The sequence below is a fragment of the Triticum dicoccoides genome, chromosome 5B (genome assembly GCF_002162155.2).
Source record: "Triticum dicoccoides isolate Atlit2015 ecotype Zavitan chromosome 5B, WEW_v2.0, whole genome shotgun sequence".
In the NCBI taxonomy this organism is placed as follows: Eukaryota; Viridiplantae; Streptophyta; class Magnoliopsida; order Poales; family Poaceae; genus Triticum; species Triticum dicoccoides.
This window is the reverse complement of record NC_041389.1, coordinates 525,423,845-525,440,960: the sequence shown is the minus strand read 5'-3', so window position 1 is coordinate 525,440,960 and position 17,116 is coordinate 525,423,845.

Below are 17,116 nucleotides of genomic sequence, written 5' to 3'. Positions count from 1 at the left end.
CCCCCAACGGCTCTCCAGCGCGCCGGGTTCGGCCTGTGACCGCCGGGCGGAAAAAAGGTCTGAACCGGCGATTTTCGGCGTCCTAGGGGCGCGACTGTGCCGTTTTTTCGGCGCCGGCGCGAAAAAACGCCTGGGGAGGCCTTCCTGGGGGCGCGGCTGGAGATGCCCTCAGGCACATCACATGGTAAACTAGACTGGGTGCATTCATGTTCTGGTTCCGCAACTCCATCGGCGAGTCCGGTCCGAGGTTACGGAGCGAGAGCGAGCGTCGTAGATGAAGTAGTCGAACACGCAAAAGTAAATGACACAGAGAGATATGGAGGTGACCAGCTTTATTAATCAATAATCAGATGTTACAATGATGGCTCCTCGTTGCTTTATATAGGGGGTACGGGGTCAAGGGATAAGTACCCACTTAACATAAAGTGGGGGAAACGGGAGGGGCTAGCCCGTGCGATACGCACGAGGCCGCCGCCACCCCTCGGTGGCCCGGTTTCCCAACACTCCCCCTTGGGTAATTATCCGTATATCCATGCCTCAAAACTTCAAAAAACCTAGTGGGAAATTTTTTGGAGAAAGAGCACACAGCATACGTTGTTGTATTACACGAATTGCCTCGTCAAAAACCTCGTGTGAGAAACATCAGGAAAACTCACTCAAGGGAAAAGGAGTACAATCCACTCAACCATCAAGTTGAGTACTCGATCATCAAGATCAAGATTTTAGCGACGAGTTTGTGAAGTTTCTCCACATGAACCTTGCATCTCTCTAAGTCTCATCATACCGATTCCACGCACACACCTCTCTAAGGTTGATGCCGGTAATGATTTAGTGAACATATCAGCAAGATTATCACAGGACTTAGTATGCAAAACTCTCACCTTGTTCAACTGCTGTAGTTCATGTGCATAGAAGAACTTGGGACTAATATGCTTTGTGAGGTTACTCTTCACATAATCCATCTAGACTTGTGCAACAAAAATAGCATTATCTTCATAGATAATGGTAGGGGTTTGTACGGTGTTCAGCCCACATGTCTGTTGAATCTGGCCGATCATCTGCCGAAGCGATACACATTCTTTTGACGCTTCGAATAGTGCCATGATTTCCGAGTGGTTCATGGAAGTCGACACAAGAGTTTGCTTGGACGATTTCCAGGAAAACGTAGTTCCACCACAAAGGAAAACACCAGTCTGCGATTTGCAATCATGCGGGTCCGATAGGTACCCAGCATCGGCATAGCCTATAATAGATAGGTCTTGATTCCTTTTATAAAACAGGCCAAGATTTTTGGTTCCTTGCAGGTAACGGAATATGTCCTTGACACCTTTCCAATGTCTTTTGGTAGGTTCAGAACTGTACCTCGCAAGCAAACTGACGGCGAACGCAATGTCTGGCCGTGTACAGTTTGCGAGATACATGAGTGCTCCAACTGCACTCAGGTAAGGAACCTCTGGTTCCAGAGTTTCCTCCCCCTCTTCCTTTGGCCTGAACGGGTCCTTGTCTGGCTGTAAAGATCTCCCGACCATCGGGGTCTTAGAAGGATATGCCTTATCAAATCCAAATCTTTCCAACACCTTCTGGGTGTAGGCCGACTGATGCATTAGAATCCCATCAAGGGAATGTTCAAGTTGCAGACCTAGACAGAACTTGGTTTTACCCAAATTCTTCATCTCGAATTCCAACGTCAGGTAGGAACCCGCTTCCTCAATATCCTCAGGCGTACCGATTATGTTTAAATCATCCACGTACACCGAGATCATACAGAATCCATCTTGGGATTGCCGTATGAAAACACATGGGCAATCTTTATTGCTTGTGTAGCCCTTCTGATGAAGGAAATCATTTAAGCGATTGTACCACATTCTACCAGACTGTCTGAGTCCATACAATGTCTTTTGAAGTTGCACACTGTATAGACCCCTGTTTGCTCTATCATGGTTTGGAACAGGGATACCTTCTGGAACCTTCATGTATATGTTCGAATCCAAGTTACCATACAGGTAAGTAGTGACAACATCCATTAGTTTCATTTTCAAGCCCATGTTTACTGCCATCGAGATCAAGTATCTAAAGGTAACTCCATCCATTACCGGGGAATAAGTCTCCTCAAAATCGACACCTGGTCGTTGAGTGAACCCTTGAGTGACGAGCCTTGCTTTGTACCGTACTACCTTATTATTTTCATCTCTCTTTCAAACAGAAACCCACCTATGGTGTCAGGACCCCGATCCTATGTCACACCGATCTAGCATGTAACACATCATATCACTTTGCGGCCTCACGCACGGTATTCCCACGGGTGCCACCTTACCTTGCCCGGGACCGTTTGCGCCTTTTGGCTCACGTATATGATAGTGTCGCTAGCATCCATATGACAAAGAATCCGGGCTGACATGGCTAGTCGTGAACCCAAAGTGGCACTAACTTACAGGGACAGGCATACATGCATGACCCAACAACGAACGTGTCGGTCATCAGCGAGTGAATTCGGGCTGTAGCAACTGGGCTAGCAGGACTCCGGTAAACCGGGCTGTAGCAGGCTAACAGGACTCCGGTAGACACCGCGTGACATTTTCCCGAGGGGACAGACACAGGAACGAAGAAGGACACATGTCGGCCAGCCTAAGTGTTCCGGAGCAGTAGCAAGCTACCAGGGCTCAGTGGAAGCACTAGGAGTCATTTCCCGGTAAGAGAGGCTACCAAGGATAAACAACTAGATAGTCAGATCCCACACATACCAAGCATTTCAATAACATTCACACAATATGCTCGATATGTGCAACTACAACATGGCATCACAACATGACTCTACGACTCAAGTATTTCATTCAATAGGCTCCGAGGAGCGAGATATTACAAACATGGGTCTCATGACCCAACAATCAGAGCATACAAGTCAAAGCACATGCGGAAGCTTAACATGTCTGAGTACAGACAACTACAAATGAAAAAGGCTGAGAAGCCTGACTATCTACCAGATCCTGCCGAGGGCACAAGATCGTAGCTGAGGTAACAAGCTAAACGTCGAAGTCCACGCAGTACTACTAGTGAGACTGAAGTCTCTCTGCAAAAACATAAATTAAGCAACGTGAGTACAAATGTACCCAGCAAGACTTACATCAGATCTATCTACATATGCATCATTATCAACAAGGGGATGGTGGGGTTTAACTGCAGCAAGCCAGCTTTGACTCGGTGGCTAACCTGAACTACGACTGCAAGTAACTCTTTTGAGGTGGCGCACACGAGTCCACATATTCACCATATCAATACACCACTATGGATCCGCTCCCGTCTCCCTACGAGAACGCCATCCATAGCACTCATGCTTATCTTGCGCATTTTAGAGTATCCACTTTCACTTGTCTATGAACTGTACAAGCAACCCAGAAGTCCTTTACCGCGGACACGGCTATTCGAATAGATAATGTTAACCCTGCAGGGGTGTACTTCTTCACACACACTCGCACCACTTACCGCCGTTTACATGACATGTACTCGGCAACCTTCAAGCGGAAGCCCAGCGAGGGTGTCGGCCACGACCTGACTAACCACACAAGTCTCTCGTCCAGGTTTATCACCTATTCGGGTTCCATCTGCAAGGAGATCCGGCCGGGGTGTCGCTCACGGCCCCAAACGATGTGTGCAGGGTTCCCAAGTCCACCATCCGGGTGCCATTTGGTACACCGGGCCACTGTGCCTAGTCTGTCCCAAGCCCACCTGTACCGGGTGCCACTTAGTAGACTACTAACACTACCTACAAACACCGGAAACTAGTTGCAACTCCTAGACAGAGATCATGTTGATTAATAAGTTGAGAGAGTCAATTAAGGATCCCAATGTGTGGTAGTAGATGTTCATGGATCACAAACACAGAACTCAGTTCCTGAGGACGGCTGCAATGAGACAACCCACCATGTACTCCTACATGGCCTCTTACCGCTCCTTTACCAAATCGTGTTCACACACTTAGCTCACACACAATAGGACATGTTCACACACCTCCAATTCATCCCCGATGAATCAGACCTGACTCAACTCTAAGCAATAGCAGGCATGACAAACAAACATGAATGAGTAGGCACATCAGGGCTCAAACAACTCCTACTCATACTAGTGGGTTTCATCTATTTACTGTGGCAATGACAGGTCATGCAGAGGAAAGGGGGTTCAACTACCGCAGCATGTAATAGTTGAATCGTTGTTGTCCTAATGCAGTAAAAGAGAGCGGGAGCGAGAGAGTGGGATTATATCGGAATGAACAAGGAGGTTTTTCTTGCCTGGCACTTCTGAAGATAATATAGTTCTTCATTGGTGTCATCGATCACATCATCGGTACCACGTCTACTGAGAGGGAACAATTACCGGCAACACAGAAGGAAACACCATCAATGCAATGCACATCACATGACATGGCAATATGCTGTGGTTTGAGCTAATGCAACTAGCAGCAGGTTAAATGAAGTTGGTTTGAACCCTAGGTTCAAATTCAAACTCCATATGTGAAGGTTTAAATGCCATTATAAGATTTGGCCTAAACAGCAGCCCTAAGTTGTTCTATCATGCATGAAAATGGTACAGATGGATAGATTGGATTTTTCTGATCATTTTTCATATATAAATTATTTCATTTTGAGTTACGGTTGAATTTCTATGAATTTTTGAAGTTAGCACTATTTTCTGGAATTTCCTGAGAAAGAATAAATCCAGAAAAACCTATTACTGCGCCAGCATTGCGTCATGCTGACCTCAGCAGGTCAACAGACCCGGTCCAGGTCAAACCTGACGCGTGGGTCCTGCATGTCAGTGACTAACTAAACTAACCTAGTTTAATTAGCACTAACCTAGGTTAAGCTAATTTAGTTTAAACCTAAACTAGATTAATTAGCCGGGCGAGGCCCGCATGTCATGGACCCAGGGGAGGTCAACCCCTTGGTCAACTGAGGCTAACTCGCCGGTGGCTCGACGCCGGCGACGATAGGTGCGGCGGAGGGGCTCGGGTTCGCTCTCCCGGCGCCCAAATGAGCGGTGGAGAGCACCCACGGGAAGCCGAAGCTCGCCCGCATCTAGCGCAGCAAGCATCAGCGGCTAGGGAGGCCGGAGCTCGTCGGAAACGAGCTCGGGGCGGCGGCCGGCGATCGGGCGCAAGTGGCGCGGTGGCTACGGTGCACAGAGAAGAGAACAGAGAGGGGGAGGACTGGCAGCAGCTCACGGCGATCTTCTTGGAGTGGACGGTGAGCTCAGGGAGGGCCCGAGGCACTCGGGGCGTCGAGGGGGATCTCCGGCGACGGCGGTCGGGGACGAGCTCGGTGAGGGCAGAGGGGCGCGCTCGGCGTCGAGTGGCGGAGCGAGGAGGTCGAGGACGTCGAGGCGGAGCTCATGGACTCATCAGAGGGGCGAGGGAATGGCTCAGGGCGCGGTAGCGGCGGCGGCAGCGACGGTGGTGCTCGGGCGCGAGAGGGAGGGAGAGCAGAGAAGGGGAGAAGCATGGGAGAGAGTGAGAGCGGTCCAGGGGGGTGCGTGGCATCCTCAGGGCGACGGGGAGACAGGCAGAGAGGCAGGAGGTGGCCTGGGCGTGTGCCCACGCGCTCCGGCCACGCGCCTGCATCCTACTGTCCGAGGAGGAAGACGACAGGGATGGCTGCAGTGGTGGGCTGGGCTGCTACAGTAGAAGGCCAGGTAAGTGGGCTGCCAGGTAAGTCTCTCTCTCTCTCTCTTTTATTTCCTGTTTTCTATTTTTCTGTAACTTTGTGGCTTTTCTAAAAATACTTAGGCATTTTCAAAAATCACCAAACTGCACATGCCCATTGTTTAGAACATATCCAACATGGAACATTTCAGTTTAGGAGTATTTGGACATTTAAAATATTATATAGCATTTAAATGCCCAAATGCAATTAGAGTATGATTTAGTTCAGTGACCCAATGTTGTCCTAGCAAAATGTGAACAAATTTTGCCAAAGGTTCTAACCCAGGACAAAAATGATGGACATTTTAGAAGGGCATTTCAGGTTCATTGAAAAAGATTTTAGTAAACCCTAGTTGTCTTCAGGGGGGGGGGGTACTGGGGGTTCTGTCATCCCCATTTCAACTTTCTGTGAGAAGTAAACATGATGCAACACCAGATGCAGCACTAGGCATGGTCGGAGCTAGGGATGTGACAGCTCACCCCCCACTAACAAGAATCTCGTCCCGAGATTCAAGCGTAGGCTAAGATGAAGGGGGACACAAACTAACACAATCTTCACGATCCAGGTGGCACTTCATAAGGGCGTTAATTCGATCACCATCTTTGTCTCGTCGTCTTGCTCTGAGAACTCCAACTAACATGACAATGAGAGGGAAAGAAAGACTCTAGAAGGATCGATCCTATCAAAGGTCGAACAACTTAGGATCAACTCATGGAGTGGGACATTGAAACATCTCTCGAGCTGAGACACAAAGCATTCGTCTAGAGGGATGGAGTGAAACACATGACAAAGGTTCACTAGGTAGACAACAATTCCACACTTAAGAAGGTGGTGAACGGTTGTCAACGTAGCGAGGAGTTGAGTTGCCATGATACCATAACGGGCACCTTAGGGAAGGTGACTCGTAGAGATATCCCCTTAAGTGGCAAAAAGAATTACCTTTGATTCAGAGATCATTGAAACTCTTCTTACCAGGATAAGGCAATTTACAAATGATTGTTTGACGGAGTTCGAAGAAATTGCATACTTAGATCGAAAAGGAAACTATGGTTATAGAACGACTCGGCAACAGAAGGCACATTCCAGTTGATACCGAGAATATAACCCAGTGACTGAGCGTGTTTTCAAGAACTTGAGCATTTCCATATTCATCAAGATCTTACCACCATCCGTGCCAAGGATCCTGGCCACAACGTACTACCATGATGAATAACGATGGAGGATGCAGGTGCAGGGAAGGACAACACTTTCTCAGATTTTACCTTGACGACGCTAAGGAAACAAAATCTGGAGGATCGACCGAGAGACATTTAGCACTCCGCTTCTAATGTTCTCCTTGATGTGCTAGCGTATCCCATTCATTGAAATGGTTTGGTAACTAGACCATCAAGTAAAAGGTCGGACTTCGGAAGGACAAGAATCCATAAGGAACAATTAGAGAGTAATTCCTACGAAGTCCTTATGGGGAGGTGGCCAACTTCTTCAATCAAGATATTACAATAATGGGTCTTTCGGCTGGGTGTGTTGGCCACGACATCCACTTTAATGGGTTACAGAGAGACCAATATTATAGTTCTTGGGAAACGTTCCAACCATCAAGTCTGCCTGAGATTCAGATTTGATTGGTGTCAGAAAATTCCAGACTCGTCAAGTCCAGAAAAATGAAAGTTTGCAACATAAATCGACGAGATGGCGTTGCAAGATTCTCGGTAAATGGACTATGGTAGTAAGCTCCAAAACATTAGCTGGTTCTGCTACAAACATGTGAACATGTTGTCCCAGACAGGCATGGCCACGAAGTAGTCTTATAGTTAAACACCACCGAGTTCAGGTGGGGAACCATCTTCGAGGATATCGAAGTCCTTGATTAAGCCCAGGTTAGCTCTTAAAAAGAACTCCTTCTCCTAGAACAAATCAGTCAGTGGCTTGGTGTGCTAGGGACACATATAGAATGGAGGTAGCGAGCCTATCAAACCATATCATACTTCGCACATGCATGACTGACTTGAGATGGTTCCAGAGGAGGCAAAATTGACTTTCTCGAATTCATGGAGGCAACTTGCATGAAATGCACATGAATTAGAGGAGGTCACTTCCTTCATCCGGACATATGCTCCATGAGCGGGTCATGAAGATAATGCTTATAAAAGTTTCCAATACTAGCTGGATGTTCAACACAATCACGGAGAAGATAAAAATGTTGCTAATGGGCTCAATAACAATTCATCCAGGTTTCCATGAAGATGGAATCCCATAATTGTGTGAACAAGTGATAGCATTGGTCAGACCCAAAAGATATAATGGTGTATGATCGAAGAAACAACCACGAGTAAGACAACATTACGAATATCGTTGGTTCTGATTTGATTTGAGGATAGCCCATACTCGAATCAAAGATTGGATAAGATGATAGGTCCATTAACTGATCACTAGGGTCAATCAATGTTAATACCATCTTTCTTCAACACACATACAAGATATCCCTTAAAATGAACTAAGTCGGACAAGCTTTTATCTTCCAACTTTCCAAGTTGTTATTTAGCTCAACCAACTGGCTTAGGGGTATCCAACACAGATTCTTGGAGAAAAGGTGGTTTACAAGGAAACCAACTTGATCACGAACTCAACATAGCGATCAGGTGGCAACCTAGTGATACTTTCAAGAAGATATTCGGAAAATCACGAACCACCGATATGCTACTAAGCTCGAGAACAATCTTGCTGTTCAGGGCAAGATGATATGATCAAGTGAGCAAGGGATTGACACAATCCAAACTCATTGATCGAAGAGTGCACCAGGGATATGGACTAGGTAGCACGATCAACCTTAGGATGGTGATTCAATAACCAACATGATAAGGATGTAATTATTGCCCTTTAACTACCAAGCAACGGAGTTGCTAGGAGTATAGATTTCACACATCACGATTCACTTGTCGGCATCCCGGTTGCAACAACACGGAACCGAGGAATGAACAATGATGGCAAGAAGTATTACTGCGTCAAGAATTCATAAGAGGTGGTGCAATTCTGATGACACTCTTGACATAAAGATGGTAACACTCCAAGGTAGAACAGACCAGAAGCTAGATTGCATTTGATCTGTGGGATACAACTGCTTTGACCCAATCCTGGATATGGATGAGGTACTGGAGTTTGTTTCTCCTAGTCATTTCGGAATAGAATGGCTTGACGGACCACAAGAGTAGTGGCATCGATGAACACGGATGCATAACTACTCCTGACTATCAATTGATAGACGAGGTCAGAAGACAGCTAAAGAGGGACAACCCAAAGGAACATATGTTTTTCTGAGTTGTGGATGCATGGATTAGTATGCCGAACAAATTCAGCATATTTCTTCCGGATAACCCATGCTGAAGAGGAAGGACTGGCAGATTCACAACTATGAATGGAGGACTCATCAAGAGCATTCTGGTTGCGATCTTTTGGTTCAAAGAACATCTACCATAATGGTTCATGGTATTGGAAGAATGATATACCACGGACCTCGAAGACTATCGCAAAGGTTACTAATATCCTAAAGGTACGAGCAACACTAACAACATGAAGTAAGTAGGGAAATCTCGGGTTCAGAAACCCAGGAGTAGAATACCTACTACTAAGTGGCATCACAGGATGCTTACCAGAATGATGGCCATAATCATCACACTGGGAACGCAAAGCATGACTGGATTACTAGGTGATACTCTAGACACCTAGGGTCATAATAATAACTCCAACATATACGTCGAGGCAATAGAGTACCTCAACTCACTGATTAGTGTGGTTAACCTAGCCAAAAAGGTCATCGAAAACAGAGGGAAATGATTTTGCAATTGCATCAGATTATTTAGAAACCTGGGATGACTCGGACAGCATAACGGCTGTAAATGCTCAAAAAGATTTGGGACATGCTACAAAAATGGTGGCATAACACTCAGAAGCATAATATCAAGGTTTCGAGATCAACAGTTAACATACGGAGGTAGTCGGAACTGAACTGAGGCTTAAATCCAACAATCCTATTAGTCTACGGATTAGTAACATGTGATCCTGATAGACAGAAAAGAAAGCCTAGTTCCTTAACCCCGTAGGAGAAATAAGATGACTCAGATCAGAAGGGAATAAGGTAAAGGAGTAAAAAGAGCCTTACGTTCCCATCCCACAATCAATTCCCTTACATAACTAAAGCATTTCTAGACTCAACTTCGACCAGTTTGGCTTGGTAATCCTACAGGCAGTCAGGCTCTGATACCAAAGCTGTCAGGACCCCGATCCTAAGTCACACCGATCTAGCATGTAACACATCATATCACTTTGTGGCCTCACGCATGGTATTCCCACGGGTGCCACCTTACCTGGCCCGGGACCGTTTGCGCCTTTTGGCTCACGTATATGATAGTGTCGCTAGCATCCATATGACAAAGAACCCGGGATGACATGGCTAGTCGTGAACCCAAAGTTGCACTAACTTACAGGGACATGCATACATGACCCAACAACGAACGTGTCAGTCATCAGCGAGTGAATTCGGGCTGTAGCAACTGGGCTAGCAGGACTTCGGTAAACCGGGCTGTAGCAGGCTAACAGGACTCCGGTAGACACCACGTGACATTTCCCCGAGGGGACAGACACAAGAACGAAGAAGGACACATGCCGGCCAGCCTAAGTGTTCCGGAGCAGTAGCAAGCTACCAGGGCTCAGTGGAAGCACTAGGAGTCATTTCCCGATAAGAGAGGCTACCAAGGATAAACAACTAGATAGTCAGATCCCACACATACCAAGCATTTCAATAACATTCACACAATATGCTCGATATGTGCAACTACAACATGGCATCACAACATGACTCTACGACTCAAGTATTTCATTCAATAGGCTCCGAGGAGCGAGATATTACAAACATGGGTCTCATGACCCAACAATCAGAGCATACAAGTCAAAGCACATGCGGAAGCTTAACATGTCCGAGTACAGACAACTACAAATGAAAAAGGCTGAGAAGCCTGACTATCTACCAGATCCTGCCGAGGGCACAAGATCGTAGCTGAGGTAACAAGCTAAACGTCGAAGTCCACGCGGTACTACTAGCGAGACTGAAGTCTCTCTGCAAAAACATAAATTAAGCAACGTGAGTACAAATGTACCCAGTAAGACTTACATCAGATCTATCTACATATGCATCATTATCAACAAGGGATGGTGGGGTTTAACTGCAGCAAGCCAGCTTTGACTCGGTGGCTAACCTGAACTACGACTGCAAGTAACTCTTTTGAGGTGGCGCACATGAGTCCACATATTCACCATATCAATACACCACTATGGATTCGCTCCCGTCTCCCTACGAGAACGCCATCCATAGCACTCACGCTTATCTTGCGCATTTTAGAGTATCCACTTTCACTTGTCTATGAACTGTACAGGCAACCCAGAAGTCCTTTACCGCAGACACGGCTATTCGAATAGATAATGTTAACCCTGCAGGGGTGTACTTCTTCACACACGCTCTCACCACTTACCGCCGTTTACACGACATGTACTCGGCAACCTTCAAGCGGAAGCCCAGCGAGGGTGTCGGTCACGACCTGACTAACCACACAAGTCTCTCGTCCAGGTTTATCGCCTATTCGGGTTCCATCCGCATGGAGATCCGGCCGGGGTGTCGCTCACGGCCCCAAACGATGTGTGCAGGGTTCCCAAGTCCACCATCCGGGTGCCACTTGGTACACCGGGCCACTGTGCCTAGTCTGTCCCAAGCCCACCTGTACTGGGTGCCACTTGGTAGACTACTAACACTACCTACAAACACTAGAAACTAGTTGCAACTCCTGGACAGAGATCATGTTGATTAATAAGTCGAGAGAGTCAATTAAGGATCCCAATGTGTGGTAGTAGATGTTCATGGATCACAAACACAGAACTCACTTCCTGAGGACGGCTGCAATAAGACAACCCACCATGTACTCCTACATGGCCTCTCACCGCTACCTTTACCAAATCGTGTTCACACACTTAGCTCACACACAATAGGACATGTTCACACACCTCCAATTCATCCCCGATGAATCGGACCTGACTCAACTCTAAGCAGTAGCAGGCATGACAAACAAACATGAATGAGTAGGCACATCAGGGCTCAAACAACTCCTACTCATACTAGTGGGTTTCATCTATTTACTGTGGCAATGACAGGTCATGCAGAGGAAAGGGGGTTCAACTATCGCAGCATGTAACAGTTGAATCGTTGTTGTCCTAATGCAGTAAAAGAGAGCGGGAGCGAGAGAGTGGGATTATATCGGAATGAACAAGGAGGTTTGGCTTGCCTAGGACTTCTGAAGATAATATAGTTCTTCATTGGTGTCATCGATCACATCGTCGGTACCACGTCTACTGAGAGGGAACAATTACCGGCAACACAGAAGGAAACACCATCAATGTAATGCACAATATGATGCATGATCATGACCTGGCAATATGCTGTGGTTTGAGCTAATGCAACTAGCAGCAGGTTAAATGAAGTTGGTTTGAACCCTAGGTTCAAATTCAAACTCCATATGTGAAGGTTTAAATGCCATTATAAGATTTGGCCTAAACAGCAGCCCTAATTGTTCTATCATGCATGAAAATGGTACAAATGGATAGATTGGATTTTTTTGATCATTTTTCATATATAAATTATTTCATTTGGAGTTACGGTTGAATTTCTATGAATTTTTGAAGTTAGCACTATTTTCTGGAATTTCCTGAGAAAGAATAAATCCAGAAAAACCTATTACTGCGTCAGCATTGCGTCATGCTAGTTACGGTTGAATTTCTATGAATTTTTGAAGTTAGCACTATTTTCTGGAATTTCCTGAGAAAGAATAAATCTAGAAAAACCTATTACTGCATCAGCATTGCGTCATGCTAACCTCAGCAGGTTAACAGACCCGGTCCAGGTCAAACCTGACGCGTGGGTCCTGCATGTCAGTGACTAACTAAACTAACCTAGTTTAATTAGCACTAACCTAGGTTAAGCTAATTTAGTTTAAACCTAAACTAGATTAGTTAGCCGGGCGGGGCCCGCATGTCATGGACCCAGGGGAGGTCAACCCCCTGGTCAACTGAGGCTAACTCGCCGGTGGCTCGACGCCGGCGACGATAGGTGCGGTGGAGGGGCTCGGGTTCGCTCTCCCGGCGCCCAAATGAGCGGCGGAGAGCACCCACGGGAAGCCGAAGCTCGCCCGCATCTAGCGCAGCAAGCAGCAGCGGCTGGGGAGGCCGGAGCTCATCGGAAATGAGCTCGGGGCGGCGGGCGGCGATCGGGCGCAAGTGGCATGGCGGCTACGGTGCACAGAGAAGAGAACAGAGAGGGGGAGGATGGGCAGCAGCTCACGGCGATCTTCTTGGAGTGGACAGCGAGCTCAGGGAGGGCCCGAGGCACTCGGGGCGCCGAGGGGGATCTCCGGCAACGGCGGTCGGGGACGAGCTCGGTGAGGGCAGAGGGGCGCGCCCGGCGTCGAGTGGCGGAGCGAGGAGGTCGAGGACGTCGAGGCGGAGCTCATGGACTCATCAGAGGGGCGAGGGAATGGCTCAGGGCGCAGTAGCGGCGGCGGCAGCGACGGTGGTGCTCGGGCGCGACAGGGAGGGAGAGCAGAGAAGGGGAGAAGCACGGGAGAGAGTGAGAGCGGTCCAAGGCGGGTGCGTGGCATCCTCAGGGCGACGGGGAGACAGGCAGAGAGGCAGGAGGTGGCCTGGGCGTGTGCCCGCGCGCTCCGGCCACGCGCCTGCATCCTATTGTCCGAGGAGGAAGACGACAGGGATGGCTGCGGTGGTGGGCTGGGCTGCTACAGTAGAAGGCCAGGTAAGTGGGCTGCCAGGTAAGTTCCAGGTAAGTCTCTCTCTCTCTCTCTCTCTCTCTCTCTCTCTCTCTCTTTTATTTCCTGTTTTCTATTTTTCTGTAACTTTGTGGCTTTTCTAAAAATACTTAGGCATTTTGAAAAATCACCAAACTGCACATGCCCATTGTTTAGAACATATCCAACATGGAACATTTCAGTTTAGGAGTATTTGGACATTTAAAATATTATATAGCATTTAAATGCCCAAATGCAATTAGAGTATGATTTAATTCAGTGACCCAATGTTGTCCTAGCAAAATGTGAACCAATTTTGCTAGAGGTTCTAACCCAGGACAAAAATGATGGACATTTTAGAAGGGCATTTCAAGTTCATTGAAAAAGATTTTAGTAAACCCTAGTTCTCTTCAGGGGGGGTGCTGGGGGTTCTGTCATCCCCATTTCAACTTTCTGTGAAAAGTAAACATGATGCAACACCAGATGCTAGCACTAGGCATGGTCAGAGCTAGGGATGTGACATATGGCCAAGAGGGCGAATGTGGGGAGGAGTTCGACAAACTGGTCTGAACACCTTCCTTTTCTTGAGAGATAAGAATTCGGGAGTAATTGCGTGTTGCCAATCTTTCCAATCCAACCTTTTCTTGCAATCAGCGAGCGTGTTAGGCTCAGGGTCAAGATCTATGATTGAGGCAATTTTCGTAGCAAAGTTAATGTCGACAATCACCATTGCTCGGTTCAGGGACTCCCCCATATAAATATAATTTATGGCCATTTTGTCATGGAGTGCATCCGGTGCAAACACTTGCTCTACCAAATTTCCCATTATGGGAGCAAGGTCCTTTAGATTTCCCGCGCCGATGTGTGCGCTCACATCTCCGCTGGGTGTTTCCCCTATGGGAAAGTTTAAGTCCAGAATTTCATGCATTGTATTTTTCGTGCTTGTGCCAGGTCTCGACTGGCTCCACGTTTCAATTTGGGGTACTTTGGCGACAGGCTGTACTAACTCTTATCCTTTTTCGTCAGGCGTCCCCGAGTACTTGGGATTTGAGAAGCCAAATTTCTCGTCCTTTTAGGCCTTTGATGGGAGCGAGTATACCATCATTTTTCTTCGGTATTTCAACCCTTTTCGATGCATTGCACGCATGCACATGCGATTTTGTCACAGTCTTTAAGTCACTAAAGTGGTCAGGCAGTTGATTTGCTAAAGACTGCAAATCTATTATCTTTTGGACTTCTCTCCCAGTCTCAGCAGTGCGCGGGTCATGAGCGTGGTTCCCCGTGGCTTGCCACGTGATTTCTTGACTTTTAGCATCAAGGGGTTGATTCTCTCCCCCTAAAGTTGGGAAAAAAATCCTCGTCAAAAATGCAATCAGCAAAATGAGCCGTGTGACAGTCACCTGTCATGGGGTCCAGATACTTGATTATGGGCACAGTCTCATAACCAACGTATATCCCTGACTTACGGAGCGGGCCCATCGCCGATCACTGAGGGGTGGTATTGGTACATATACCTGGCAACCGAACCTACGAAGGTGGGAAATTTTCGGTGCCGACCCTTGCGCAAGTTGAACAAGAGAGTGGATGTTGTAGGCCGAAGGTCGAAAGTTGATGAGATTAGCCGCGTGTAACACCGCGTGGCCCCAACATGTAGTTGGTAAATTACAACCCTAAAGGAGCGGTCGACAATGAATTTAATTCTTTTATTCAATGCCTCGGCAAGTCCATTTTGGGTATGAACATGTGGTACCGAGTGCTCAACTTTGATTCCCATTGCCATGTAATAATCATCGAATGCCTTTGAAGTAAATTCTCCGGCGTTGTCCATTCGAATAGACTTTATACGATAATCAGGGAAATTATTCCTCATTTGTATGATCTGAGAGATCAACTTTGCAAAGGCATGGTTCCGTGCTGACAGCAGGCAAACATTGGACCATTTAGAGGAAGCATCAATGAGCACCATGAAGTACCGAAACGGCCCCGTGAGGGGCTGAATTGGACCGCATATGTCCCCTTGGATACATTCCAAGAACACGGGGATTTCATCCCTCACCAAGAGGGGCGATATCCTAATGACTAACTTCCCCTTAGCGCATGCGGAGCACACGAAATCATCGGGATTCAGGAAGTTCTTTACGTTAACATTATGGCCATGCGAGTCGTTAATTATATTTCTCATAATCTTAAGTCCGGGGTGGCTTAACCTATCGTGCCAGAGGCAGAAGAGTTCAGAGCTTCTAAAGACGGTCTTGAGAGTAGTGTACATGGGCGGTGCTACTATCTTAGTGTAGTATAGCCCTGTGTAAAACGAAGGAAGCCTTTCGATAACATGTTTACCACCTTCATCCCGCTTTGTGATGAGTAGGCACTCCTTGCCGTTTTCATTATCGGTCTCAACATGGAAACCATTAGCGTGGATGTCTCTAAAGCTCAAAAGAGCACGAGTCGACTCCGGGTACAACAACGCATCATTAATGATCAAAGTTGTTCCCATAGGGAGTATAATAGTGGCTCGTCCGGAGCCAACTATGTGAGAACCGCAGCCGGCAATTGTCATAATACTTCCCGGAGATTTTTTAATGGACTCAAAGTACTTAGTTTCTCATAAAATGGTATGAGTGGTGGCGCTATCGGCAAGGCACGTTTCCTCCATTCGGGCGCCGCACGCGTTCTAAAATATGACATCTAATTAATGTAATGAGGAAGAAAATACATTAAAAATAAATGCACACATCTCAGAACATAACATGCTATCATGTATAAATAATGGAATAAATGAATGAAATAAATGTCATCCAATCGCCAAAGTAAAGAATAAGTTTATGCTCTCATAGAGCTTACAACCAAATCGAATTTATTCAAATTTATTGTATCAAATCACGTAATCATGATATCCAAAGAGGTATGCTAAGTGGACTCAATGAAGAAGCCATTCACTTCAGCCGCAATCTCCATACTAGTGAGCTGATCCTCCTTAGAAATCATCTTGTAGGCAGCATCAATGTTTAGTGGCAGCACCACCGAGGAGACCATGTGGTCAACCTCCATGGCGACGTGGGCATCGGTAGAGACCGCCAAAGCGGCCGCGATGGGCACCACGGGGGTCGCCTCTATGGGCGCAACAGGGGGCGTAGAGATCATCACGGGTGCCTCCATGCGCGCCGGTGGTGCTCCCTCCTAAACCAAGGCGATGTTCGTCTCACGCGCCTTCCGAGCCTTGTATGCTTCAACGGCCTCCGGTGGTGCACGACACTGGCGGGAGAAATGCTCCACCGAGCCACAACGGAAGCAGTCCTGAGGCCTCTGCCCTCCCTTGCCCGGCTTGTTCTGCTTAGCCGGGGCGGGGTGCTGGCCCTTCTTCTTGCCCTTGCGGCCCCTCTTCTTCTGTTAAGGCTTCTGGACTTTGAGAGCGTCACCTCCTGGCGAGAACTCCCCCCAAGTGGTTGCGCGACAAAGTTCTTTTTCAGAACCGCGTCCTGCGCCTCCGCCACCTGGAGGACGTCAATCAACTCTGAATACCTCGTGTAGTTCTCCTGGCGGTAGTTCCGTGAGGACTGGACCGCATCAGGGTGGAAAGTGGAT